This window comes from Ambystoma mexicanum, chromosome 5q (genome assembly GCF_040938575.1).
Source record: "Ambystoma mexicanum isolate Mex_15411 chromosome 5q, UKY_AmexF1_1, whole genome shotgun sequence".
Taxonomy (NCBI): Eukaryota; Metazoa; Chordata; class Amphibia; order Caudata; family Ambystomatidae; genus Ambystoma; species Ambystoma mexicanum.
Genome location: NC_090933.1, coordinates 78,653,517 through 78,667,820, shown reverse-complemented (window position 1 = coordinate 78,667,820; position 14,304 = coordinate 78,653,517).

The following is a 14,304-nucleotide window of genomic DNA, read 5'->3' as shown; positions in this document are numbered from 1 at the left end:
ACGTAACATTGTGAAACATTTTCACTTATAAAAACATAGTCAATTGACAAAAAAACATTATTAAACGGACATTATGGTTAAGATGTGCCCCACCCTTGGGACTCCTGTCTCCCAGCAGTTAGCTAGTGGCCTGCCACCTTGTCATCCCTTGGCGCTTCCCTCGTGAGGTCCCATGAGCACTTGTCCATCTGTACTGCCCCTTTTATTTATGCACTTCTGTCACTGCAAAATAGAATGGGCATTTTGTAGAAAAAAATGTGATGGTTCCATCGACATGTAATGGTAAGGATTAGGTTTGGGGTTGGGGACTGGGTTAGTTTAAGACGTTGGGTTGGGGCTTGGGTTAAATTAGGGTTACGGCTGGGGCTAGGGTTAGGGTTAGGGCTTGGGTTGGTTTAAGGGTTAAATTAGGGTTAGGGCTGGGGCTAGGGTTAGGGTTGGGGCTTGGGATAGTTTAAGTGTTAAATTAGGGTTAGGGTTAGGGTTAGGGTTGGGGATAGGGTTAGGGTTAGGGTTGGGTTTGGGTTGGGGCTAGGGTTAGTTTAATGGTTACATTAGGGTTAGGGTTGGGGCTTGGGTTAGTTTAAGGGTTACATTAAGGTAAGGGTAAGGGTAAGGGTTGGGGCCAGGGCCAGAGCTAGGGTTAGGGTTGGGGCTTGGGTTAGGGTTGGGGGTAGGCGTGTTGGTTGGGGAACCCCCCAATATAAAATAAAATTAAAACGTTACAAGGTCCTGGCTAGTGCTGAAATTTCAGCACTGGACAGCGCCATGTAACATTTTAAAGTTACACAAAAATGCATGAAAATGTTACTTTTTACATGTAAACGTGCATTTCCATTGAAACCAGTCCATCTATATTGTCGATGGACTGGTTTCGATGGAATTGCACGTTTATATGTAAAATATAGGGTGTCGATGGTTTGTTATTCGATGGTTAGTATTCAATGCTTTTCGAAGTTGACCCTTTGTTTTCGACGTCATCACTATAAACCTGTATACTAATAAACCTATTGCCAATTCTTACTTCTAAATACAAAGAGTGTGGGAAACAATGTTTATGCAAAAGGAAGTGTTCAAGAAGTGATATGTCAGGATATTCAAGCCGTTGGCTTCCCTTCCCCACGTGTTCAGCACCGGACAAGGCGGCACACTCGAACTTAGCCAGTCTCTGGCTTCTCTAGCACGAGGATACAGTTCAGTACTTCAACAATTGGGCATTCTGGGCCCAAGTCTCTTTGTCATTCAAAGTCTCTTATTTCAGAGGGCAACACGACAAACATCAAAGTTCCTTTTCCTCAGGATTCTCATGTACAAATTATCAGGTGATTTTCTAATCACCAAGTGTCCCCCTCAGCCGGGCTAAGACCCACTTCAATACAAAACCTTCAATTGGGCTCCCTTTGCCGGGCTTAAACCAAATTCACATACTTTCCCAAACTTTCTATATTTCATCAAAATCGAAGACTTTCGACTGTGCACAGGATTTTGCTTGACCCATTGCAGGACCACTTCGATTTACATTTATTCGTTCTCTTTCAATTGGTTTCCTTCGGACGGCCGGACCACTCCGTCAAAGGTATTGTAGCTTGCTTTAAAGTTCAATCACTCATCAGCAGTTTAACTTCACTTGCGTCTCTTATCAGACACGTTATAACAATGTTCTTTCCAGCACTCACCATACAATGTTGCTGCTTGCAACCTTGGTTTCAAAACAGATCGGTCTTCTATCGGTCTCCCCATCTCACTGGCTGTGTTGACTTCACTGATGCTGCTTTGTTCTTGGAGCCAAGGACAGTACCAAGTTGGCTGGTGATTCTCCCCACCTTGATTACTAATACGGGAGGTCCTTGGGTATCTCCGACACACAATGCAGGATTCTTCGACCTGGTTCCCTGGTCTCATGCTTTCTATTCTTGAGTTCTCTGAAAAGTAATGGTTCCTTGTCGAAAGGGTCAAGGCAATGTCCCTCCTTTCAATCTCCTTGGGTTTCGTCATCTTTCCCCTCTTGCTCAGCTGCTCTCTCAAAACTGCTGTTTCCTCGCATGCTTTGCCGCGCTCAGAGTGTGCTCTCATGCTCCACCTTTTATCTGCATGGGGAAGTGTAATGGAAGTCAGTTGTGAGTGATTGTTGATAATTGCCTGACCTCGCCTGACCATCGTATTAGGACATGTCCAGTACACCGCTTGGGTGTTAGTCTGTTTTTCCTTATAGCGGGCTGTTCGTGAGAAAGTATTCTTGTTGTAAAAGGGGGGGCGCAGAGCTCCTAAGGAACCTACTGGTTAGGATGGGGTGAAGGTTTTACAGGGAAGGGGATACCGGTCTCACCCCTGAGGTACCACACTCACTCCCCGAACAACCCTCACCAACGTGATCCACCTTCACTGGTCTACCCCCAGGAACCAAATCCAAAAGCTATGGCTGTGTCCTAGCCACCTGGATGACAGATCCCCGGGGACTAGTGGGTTAGACACCTTCTGGTTTCTCACAGTGTGCATGTGCAAGCTGGGTTTTCTAATAAGGCATGGGCTAGACAGGGGAATGCAGAGACTGTGGATAGTCATAAAGGGAATGGATTATGGTGTTTATTGTATACTACAGAAAAGAATTTCGGACAGTAATTTGTTTCTATGCTTTTTTCTTTTTCTCTAGTATACAATTGTCCATTATTGCCATTAGCATAGTAGAAAATGCTAATGGGAATGTTGGAGAATCTTATTGAATCTAACTACTTTACTGAAAAATGTAAAGTAGATGGAGTCTATGAGATTATTTCTTACTTCTATGTTTTAACTGTGAAAGGTGGTTCCTAAATGAACCTTTTTTGTATGTTTATTTTTTTCTGGAGAGGCCAGAAAGTAAGGCGGGTAGGGAAATGAGGGAAGGGGCACCAACCAGAGATATGGAGGGGCAGGTGGACAGGGGAAGATGTTGCACATGTGTTAAATCTATGGCAGGGGGCAGTGTTTCTCATACACCTTGACTACAGCTTCAAAAGCACTTCGAAATTGCTTCCCCCTGCAGAGTGGTGTGTTGCAGTATATACAGAGTACTGTTGTTTTTGAAAAATATGGATCAACAACCTCTTTTATCACTTGTAAGGTAGCTGGTGGGATTTTGTGTCCCAGAGAAGTAGGTTACAGCATTGGTTGAGGAAGGTGCGGTTGAGGAAGGCAGACTACTACTTCCTAAGAAAGGAATAACCTTTCTGAAAGCATTGCAATGTTTGGATTTGGTGTGGCGCCACATGGAGGTGGTCCCGTAGAGTACTGCCCAGGTTGTCCGGCACTGAGTACAATGTTGCACTTAGTGCATTTCACTTTTGTAGCTTTAGCCTTTGGTACATTTCTAACAGTGGTAAGGAAGTGCCACACCCATGATTCTCTTTGGGTGCTAGAGGTAGGCACTTCTTTTACCTCATCTTCATGGTCTTCTTGATTGTCTTTTGAAGTATTGTGCTTCTTTCGTTGTGTATGTCCTCCAGCTGGTGATGGTGGCTCTTGCGGAGGAGGGATAGCAATAGTTGATGCCATTTTTAATATAAATAGCAGGTTTCCTAATATTCTTCGAAGTATGTGTTGTTTGCTAGATTGTTAATGGATAATGAGTAAGAATAGGTGAGGAGCTGTGCAAGCGTAAATTTTGAGGTTTAAAGTTCCTAGATAAGCTGAAAAATGCAGTTCCGAACTGTTCGCGAAGTGCGGACGCATTCGCGAATACGTCATCGCCGTGCGCGCGCTTGTAATCACTTGTCACGATCCGGAAAGTCTGCGGTGACATCAGACGTTCACGAACATAGGCAAACACAAAAAAAAGTGGAAAAAGCTTCAATAAGTGTATAGAAGTGTTAAAAATAATGCTAGAAGGTGGGGAATGGCAACAGTTTAAGTCACAACTATCTAAATTGGACAACAAAGTTGCTAAATTGGGGTAAGTATGATATTAGTAAGTTGTAGGAAATGAGGGTGCACTGGTAAAAACCCATGAAATTCACTGACATATTTTTGTTAAAGGGACGTTATGGCTAAGTTGCACTAATAAAAACCCATGAAATTCAATGAGAAAATGTTGTTAAAGGGACGTTATAGTTAAGTTGCAATAATAAAAACCTATGAAATTCAATGAAAAATCTTTGTTAAAGGTACATTATGGTTACAAGTAAAATCGAAAAACTCCAGAAATTTGCCAGTTACGGTAAGTTAAGAAGCATATTGGGGGAACGTGTACAGTGGAAATGGCCTTTGACTGTGGCCACTGGCAATGGGCGAAGGCCATGGCTAGTGGCCCGGTAGTGTTTTAAAATATACAGTGGACACGGCCAAAGGCCATGACTAATGGGACGTAAAAAAGCTATGGTAAAACAAAACCCTTGAAATTCAATGAAAAATCCTTAGTGAAGGTGCAGTTAAGTTGCACAGATTTAATGCAACAAAACCCTTGAACTTCAGCAGATGTGGCAAGTCATGACAATCCTTAACTCAGTGTGGCTATAGTATTATGTGTATAGTAATGTATGTACTGTAGGGTAGTATTTGTAATATGGTGGAACAATGTAATTGAAGTGTATATGGCATTTATAATCCTACCACAATTGTGGACACTGCGTATGCTTACAATATTTTATCCTTAGTGATTTTGCCTACTGTTGTATCCGGATAGTGTGGACGGATGCTTTCATGAATATTGTAAGAAGGCTTTAATGTAGATTTGTAGATGCTGGTGAAACATATACTACTTTGTCCTTAGTAATTATGGCCTGTATGCTTTTGGGCTCCACCTTTTATACTCTTTACCATTCTTAAAAAGTTGCAGGTGAAGTGAGTTCAACTGAAGTGCCTGACCTTGTATAAGCCTGTTAGTGTGACAGGCCTGATCTTCATTATTGGATGCCTCCAGGCCCCTCTTCTCTTTCCATCCACTCCATCCATTCCGTCCACTCCATCCACTCTGTTTACTCCATCCATTCCATCCACTCTGTCCATTCCATCCACTCTATCCATTCCATCCGTTCTATTCAGATCCATCCAGTTCCATCCGGTTATATCCAGCTCCATCCCGCTCCATTCAGTTCCATCCAGTTCCATCCATGTCATCCACTCCATCCACTCTGTCCACTCCATCCATTCCATCCGCTCCATCCGCTCTAGCCGCTTCATTCGTTCCATCAGTTCCATTGGTTCCATCCAGTTCCATCCAGTTCCATCAGTTCCATCCATGACATCCAATTCGATCCACTCCATCCATCCAGTCCATCCATTCCATCCACTCCATCCGTTTCATCCACTCCATCCGTTTCATCCACTGCATCCGTTTCGTCCACTACATCAGTTTCGTCCACTCTATCCGTTCCATCCACTCTGTCCGTTCCATCCACTCTATCCATTCCAACCACTCTATCCGTTTCATCCACTCCATCCACTCCATCCAATTCCATTCATTCCATCATGTTCCCTTCATGTTATCCAATCCATCCACTCCATCTAGTTCATTAATTCCATCCGCTCTATACGCTCCACGCACTCCATCCACTCTATCGGCTCCATCGGCTCCATCCGCTCTGTCCGCTCTATCCACTCTATCCGCTCCATCCACTCCACACACTCCATCCACCTCATCCACTCATTCAGTCATTCCACTCATTCCATTCGATCCACTCCATACACTTTTTTCTAATTCCAGCCAATTCCATCAACTCCATCCAATTCCATCCACTCCATCCAATTCCACCACTCCATCCAATCTAGCCACTCATACACTCCATCCACTCCATCCATCCACTCCATCCATTCCATCCATTAATCCTATTCCATCCTCTCCATCCAATTACATCCACTCCATCCACCCCCTCCACTCCATCCACTCCATCCATGAAGAAGTAGAGTGTGTGTGGATGCTGGGAGAGATTCACGAGACTGGTTAAAGTTTTACATTGAGCACTTTGACATCTATGCTAATCTTGGACTGGAAGAAGTGGAAGTTTCCTAGTATGGAGTTCAAGGATTAAACTGGGTGGCCTTTTTACCATTGTGCGAGAATATGGCTTGGTTTAAACATCCTGACATTATTATAATTCATTGTGGAGGCAACAGTTTGGGGTATGTCACTGCAATAGTGTGGCAGTTTGCCATGAAGGACATGTTTAAAAGACTAATGGAGCTGTTTCCAGCTTCGAGGATTATTTTTTCATGGATTACTCAAAGGCAAATGAGGAAAGGTTTAAGCTTGTTTTGTCCACAAATAGAAAAAGCCAAGTGGAATTTTAATAAAGCTGTATGTGTTTTTTTACAAGATGTACGAATGGCATATTTCGCAATGAGAATATAAAGTTTGATGGAGTGAACCTTTTTGTAGAGATGGAGTACAGTTAACAAACGTTGGAAAGGAGATTTTTCTTTCCAATGTTCAGAATGCGAATGCCTTGAAACAGTTTTTGTGAAAAAAATGAAAACAGAACCTGTAAAATATGTAGTAAAGCATTTGTTAGTAGCTATAGTACGTACAAATCAAAAACACCCAAAAAGGTTTTAATTCGTTTTTGAAAAAGTAGAAAAAAACAAATAAGTATAGTACGTAAAAACAAAAAATAAAAAAAGGTTATTAAATCACCTCTGTAATACTGTCCGCAGACTAAATAGATTCAGACAAAGCCTTTAGGAAGTTATGGTGTTGGGTGGTGTAGTGTGTATGGAAGTGTAAAAGCTTGATTATGGCTGAAACACTTACCATGCATGTTAAACCTTCTGTTTGTTTTTTGTATGCTATCATTTTTTCTTTTTCTTTAGTTTACACAGCTCCATTTTTTCCATTTGCATAGAACATAATACTAGAGAAAATGTTGGAAAATCTTATTGAGTCTAACTACTTTTCCCAAAAAATATTAAGTAGATGGAGTCCATAAGAGTACGTTTCTTTTTTTCTTTTTTAATGTTTGGTTTATTACAAAACTTTTCATAATTAACATTTCACATCGTATCAAGATTCAAGTCCAACCTGTCGGAGCTACGTCGGTCTTAACCATGAAATCAATAAAAAATCTTCAAATCACGACTGTCATTCCATTCCTCCTTGACTCTATAAAATACATTTTAAGTTCTAAAATAACTTCCATGAATTTCATTGTTGCAAACATTATCGACAAGGTTCCACCCTCTATAACCACCACCAGTCTTCCAGTGATAGAGAATTAAAACCCTTTCCCCCATCATTCATGTATTTCCTTCTTAATATTTTTAACCCTGAACATTCCATGATCATATGTTTAGTAGACTTCATTATTTCCTTCTTGTTGCAGTACCTACAAAAGGCCTCTGTTTTCATTATCTGTATGCGTGAAGCCAGAACCTCTTGAGTGGGGAGGATATTCAGTCTCAATCGCATGAACAAGTCTCGATAGCGGTAACTAGGGAACTTGATAAGGTAAGCCAGGAGTTGATTAATTGATCAAGCACCATCTTTAAGGTCAGTTTGTACTTTAGCCTTGTTTCTTGAGTATTTATCCAGTCCTGAACCATTATCTTCTTCTTTACCTTATCAGGGGTTTCCAATAGGATTTTTCTCGTTAAGTCCAGGCTTAAACGTCTTTCCCCACAATTTATCTTGCAGATGTCTAACAGCTAAGCCCTATTACCATTTCCCTTGTTACTTAGTATCTTAAAGGGACGAGACAAGTCCAGTTCCACACACTTCTTGAATAAGTCCAGACTTTTCCAGCCAATAATTGAGCCCACAGATTTCAGCCTCAGCTCATATCTAATTAAGGCAATTGGTAAGGATTGCAGGAGATGCAAAACCTTCTTCCAGCAATAACTCTCCAATACCTCCCAAAATTGTATTGGCAAGTCCAATGCTGTCTCTGCTCCACAAATGGGAAAGGGGACAACCTTCTGTTTATAGAAGGTCACTACAGGTGCTTTTGAGAATGTTCCATACCTCTTGTGCAACATAATCCTGACTTGTCAACCTTTTACATTACATTCTCGCATCCATTGAGTCTCAATAATGCTACAGTTGATGGATACACCCAAATACATTATGTCCTTCACACATTCCAGCATATCATCACCCACAAACCACCTACATTTGGGAGCCCTTTTTCCCCTGCCTATCCGTAGTACCATGAGCTTGGTCTTCTTAGGATTGATACATAGACCATTCTCCTTCAGATATGCTACTAGCTGGTTCAGTCGGACTTTCCGACATATCCGAGATGTATAACTTAAAGAGTATTGGGGCCAGCAGGCAGCCCTGCTTCAGCCCCCTGAATGTATGTATTTTCCTGGACAACACACCATTATTAGGTAGTTTTACCTGGATTTCCGTTTCAGAGTATATTGCGTAATCGCCCCTGATAGGCTGGGGGACATGCTCAAGCACTCTTTTTGTCACTTAACTTCTCTCTACTTATGCTATCAAATGCCTGTTCAAGATCTATAAAGCCAATATATAGCTTAGTTTTAGTTTTCAGGGCCCTTAGTTTCAATGTATTTAATATCAAAAGATTAAGGGAAGTACCCACCCCTTTGACAAAACCAGTTTGTCTGGGATCTAATCGCCCAACTTCACATGCCCAATGATTTAAATACTGCAGCAGGATCAGGGCAAAGAGGTATCCAAGAGGGCAATAGGTCTATAATTGCCTGGATTTGCCATGATGCTGGGACATTTCTTTCTTCCAAGATCTGATTGAATAATAGGAAGCAGGAATCAGCCCAAGACTCCACATTTTGCCCGATCAGATCATTGCTCAAACCATCTGGTCCCACTGAACGTGAGGGGTTCAGGCTTTTTATTACATGGAGGATAGTTTCTTTGTCAAATTCAATGGTCCACTTCTCTCTCGAGGACTTAGTCCCTACGCCAACAACCTAATCTGTCGCAGCCAGCAATTGAGAAAAGTTGGCCACCCAATTTTCCTATTGAACCATTTGGACAGCAGTAGATTTTTGATACTCATTATTGCTATTTAGTAATGCCCATAAATATTGTGTGTTCCTTTTACTTATGGCCTTCAGCATTACTTCTGCATCTGTCTAGAGGCAAAGGACTTTAGTGGCCAAAAGCAAATTTTTGTAATGATGTTTCCTTTTTTCATGGCCATTTTGTCTCCTTCTATTAATCGATTTATTCTTCTTGGGTCGGCTCTGTAACTTTTTCAGCCCTCAACGAGATCTTTGTTGAAGCAATGCAGACTCTTTGTTCCGTTCCTAAAGCCGGATCTATATTGAGTTTGAAACTCCATCAAGAAGCCTGTGTACGCCACTCCTCCATGATTTACTATTGGGGACTGATTATATTTAAATCCGTAAGCGATACCCCCAGTGATTCACTTGAACTGAGTTTCCTGATGACCTTTGACTCACTATTGGGTCCACATTTCAATCTAGTCTCAGCAAATGGTGGTCACTCTCTACCATCGGAACCACAGTCAACATCTTCAGTAGATTCAACATCCCTCCTGATACAAAAAAGTAATCTAGATGGGACTGCTGATTAGCTCTAGCTCATGTATGTTGAGCCAGAGTGAGTGTCCTCTTTTATCTGGCCATTCAGCATAACAATGTCACTTTCTTTAAACTCATTCACACATAGGTCTGCTTTCTTAGCCATCCTTGCTAAAGTGATTAGAGTACCACCCCCCCCTTAATACATTTAATTTTGAGGTCTCCGAAGATTATAATTAATGGATCTTTCACCTCCACATAGACTTCATCAATTAGAGCGGTGACAGTGCTCACAAACTCTTCTTCCCCAATTCCCATTGGGTTCCAATAGAGGTTAAACACTATAACAGACACCACCTCCTTAAATGAAGCCCCTTGCCAGCTTAACATGACCTTCTGTATAAAAGGATTTGGTTTCTTTACGTTGAGCACCTTGAAACCCTGCCCCAATTTTATCAGGGTTTGGTCCGCTGATGGCCTTCCTTTTTTTACTCCTTAATGCCACATTACAACACACCTCAAAACCATCAGACATAGGCTTCTTACATAACAAAGTTTCCTGCAAACAGCAAATGCCAATTTCTTTTAGTAGTGACTCATCATCATTAAACAAATGCAGGAATCCTCTCGTGTTCCACAAACCCATTCATAGTGGTCGAACCAGGTGTGCCTTTTGCTGTTATTTCCCTGAATTTTTCACCAACTAACTCAATAGCCAAGACCAGTCTTGGTTCAGTTTACTTTGGTTCGTTGGTTCCGGGTCAGTCCTTTCACTTCTTGGATCTTCGCATCTACAGTCCAAAGTAACCTTCATGGTAGAAAGGGGTTTTTCCAATACATTTTCTTCCTCTAGCCCTTTCTTTCTCCCCAGGAATTTAGATTCTTCAGTTAAATCAGATGGACGTTCCCCTTGTGCCTCATTCTTTTTTTTAAAGGATGGACATTACAATAAGATTTTCAGCATGGGGAGGCAGTAATCTCAAAACCCAGGGGTAAAAGATGCTGCATTGCTTCCAAAAAAATGTTTTTACCAAGCTCGAGTATAGATGAAGAATTACCCAGTCCATTTTGGGTTCATTTACAAATTGTACTGTTTTAATGTCCTCTGATTTAATTTTTCTAAGTTTTGGTGTGCAATGAAGTAGTTTCAAAATATTGCCTCGGTTTAGAATTAAGCCATCTTTAGCGGGGGTGATCCTTTCATGTGAGACTAAATTAGTTTGGTCAGAGGAGGCTAATATGAGCCGGCTGGTTTTAGTTGAATCATTATATCCTTTCTTTTCCCCCTCCCCTGCTCCAGCTTACTTCTGCAGAAGTCTGTCCTGATACATTCCGGTTTCACAATCACTGTCTTGTGGCCAATGCTGGATTTGACTTTTATTGACTTAATTGATTCACAGTGCGTCACCCTTTCTCATAGTGGCCCAGAATCATGCTGTTCCCATCTTCATCTTGTATCCAGGCTTGCAACATTATGTGTTACAACTGACTTCTGCAATTATATTTGTTCTCCCCTCTTGCTTCTCCACTCGTTTTGACTGCTTACTCTCTGTTCTCTCCTCCACACCCTTTACCTATCTCCTCCCCTAACTTTCTTCTATGCACTTACTCTATCAGAATTGTCCCTGAACCTGGTATGATAGCAACCTTGTCTGTGTCCTCCCCCCTCCCCTTGTTTTTTTCCAACCCCCCATTCTCCCCAGCACTATCTGAAATGTTGTCAGGCCTAGTACGATAGTCTCTTGTTTTGTTCCTCCCCTCCCTTTCTCTACCCCTCTCCCTCACCTTTTGTTTTCTCCAGAAATGTTGTCAGGCCTAGTACAGTAGTCGCCTGTCTGTTTCCATTTCCTTCCCACTCTCCCCCTTCCTTCCTTATCTATGTCTTAGCTCTTGTACTATCTGAAATGTCGCCAGGCTGAGTACGATAGTTAAATTCACATCCTTTCTGTTCATGGCCTGTAAGAATGTCATTGAATTTTCCCTTGTTCCTTCCCTTGTCTTGAAGCACTTTGAAACACATTGTGTATAGGTGCTATATAAATAAACTATCATATATCATATATCATTCTTCCTTAATCACAGGATCATCCCTCCGAGGTCTTCTCATCAACGCGAGTCTCCTGGCTTCTAAGGTCTGGAATTGGTCCTTTATGAAGGCAGGGTAATCCACAAGCTTTCACAACCATCGATATACTGACCTCCTCCTGACTTTCATCTTGTCAGTTGTATGTTGCGTTTCCTGCCTCGCCTTCTTCTTCTTCTATCATTTCTGAATACGTTGATAGATTCTCCAAGGGGATCTCCTCGAGTTTGATTATTTCTGCCACAGCTTCACTATCCATGACCCTTGCATTGAAGGATATTTATTTTCCTTTATTAGAAGTGCTTCTCTCATTAACTGACCTTAGCAGCTTGGACATCAGGGCCTCTGGGGTGATTAGGTTCCTAAGGAATGGTCTTGACCCATTTGATTTCTGCTTTTCATTGATTGCAAGTTTTTTAAACTTCTATTCAATTTGACATTTTCCCTCCTTAAGATTAGGATCTTGCTTGCTGGGCTTTTCAAATATTGAAAATGGTCTGGTTTCGGGAGTTGTATCCATGAGATCGATCCCTCCCATCGTCATCGGTCCCCCCTGTTCAGTAGGCACTACCAGAGCCCTCTCAGAATCAGGATAAGCTTCTGGTGTTAATGCCATTGGGTCATTCACCGGGCTTTCAGGCTCCATCCTTGAATCCTTTGGCTTAAGGCATACCGTCACGCTGGCTGGACCATCATCCTCAATATCAGGGTCTCACTTCTCATGTTAGGTTCCTTTGAAATCTTCATTTGCTCTCTGTTCCCCTCCTTATAGAGCTCTTTCTCTGAAAATGCTCTCGACCATTTCATAGTTTCCAGAAGGGACGTCTCCTCCCCTCTGGCCAAGTCATAAAGCCTTGCTTGCCACTGGGCTGTTAGTTCTGCTTTTCGGTCCAGTCGTAACTGAATAACTCCTGAGAGAGCCTCTAGATTCGTCATTTTGGTGAGGATGGTTGTCAGCAGGGCTCCTGTGTCCTTTGTATTATCGATTAGGATTTCATAGAGTTTTGTGAATGGGTTTAAAGTTATAGCAATTGCAGCCATCACAGAACTTTGGATTTGGATCAGAGGAAGTAAGGGAGTTTGGTCGTCGTTAATTGATCCATTGCTTACAGAAGAGAAATCTCTCCTCACAGACGCAGAGGTGGAGATCGACGCTTGCTGTGGAGCCGAAGCAATCCTTCTCTCTTCTGCCCTTGAAGAATCTCTCTCTTCCATTATTATTTGGGCCGGAAATTTAGGTGGGTTGTCTTCCTCCCTCACCCCTAGGGCAGCTACCACCTCTAGTAATCCACTACTACTCCACTGGTTTACTATTGAAATCCCCTCCAAGTTCACAGTCAGAGCCTTTTGGGTGGAGCATTTAATAGAGAATGAGACACTTAGTATTCGTTGCCAGGCCCTGGTTGATTTAATGTCCTGTATATCCCTTTTTAATCGAGCAGCCAGGGAATAGAGTTGGGCTTCAAGGGAGCCCAATTTGCCAATACTTACTGGGGGGCTGTTTCCATTGTCCTTATACTAGAGTCTCTCCCCCTTAGACGCTCATAATATGGTGACTCCACATGCGAAAATATTTCCCCAAGAAACACATTGTCGACTTCCCAGTCAAAAGTCACACTTTTCAAAACAACACCCTTTTCCTTGACATCCGTCGATGTTTGGCATCCTTCCACGTATTCTGAGTACATAATCTTCTCTGTGGATCTTCCCCTCATTGGTATTAGCTCATGCGGCTGGCTCCTTACAGCTATTATCATTAGGGGGCCTCAATTGCTGTCAGACTCTCGCCTCTTTCTCCCCCGTCAGCTTGCTCTCCCTCCTGTTCTACCGGGACTTGGGTTGTGCAACTCACTCCCCAATTTCCAGCACTGAGTCATCTTTAAATGGGACTTTCATATTAGGAGTTCCATGTTTCGGCTCTTGCCTGACCTCAGGACGTTAGATGCCTTCATTCAGGCTAAGTGCTTCTTCGTCTCTGATTTTTAATTGTCGGCGGGTGCATGGATCATTTGCCAGTTTCAAGGGGGTCATGTTCATGTATTAACGTGGCAATTTGAGTAAACTAGAGGGTCACAATGGAGAGGGCAATACCCGACCAATACCTGTCCTCAGTCAATGATAAGAAAGAGGGGATGATCAGCAGGATTGAGAGGTAAGTGGTGTATGCCAAAACAGCATCCAGTCAGCTATAGTTCACTCTGGGCCCCCCCTTGGCCCTCGGTAGGCACAGTCTAACCTCTCTGAATTCCCGGGGCACATCCAGGCCTCAATCCTCTGTCTCCATCTTCCAGCCTTCACAGAGTGCACAGACGGCAGACACTTCTGCAGCAGAGCTCTGTGGTGTGCTCCGGTCTAAACTGTGGACTTTTTAATTAGGCTCCACCCTCTGGAATCACTAAGAGCAAGGACAGACTCTCATGCAGACTGCAAGCACTTCCACAGGAACGTATTACTTTTTTTTGGTTCTTTTTTTTTAACTGTGAAAGACGGTCCCAATTGAACCTTTTTTTGTTTTACCTTGAGGGAGAGGCAAGGAGGTAAGGTGTGGAAGGCAAGGGACACCAACCACAGATAAGGAGTGACAGGTGGACAGAGGAAAATGTTAGGCCTGACCTTAAATCTAAGGTTGGGGGCAGTGCTTCTCATGTTCCTTGATAGCAGCCTCAACAGCACTTTGAAGCTACTCCCCCTGCAGAGGACTGCATTGCAGTACATGGAGAGAACTGTTGTCCTAGAAAGGAAAGGATCAACAGCCTCTTGTATGGCCTCTATGGCAGCAGGAG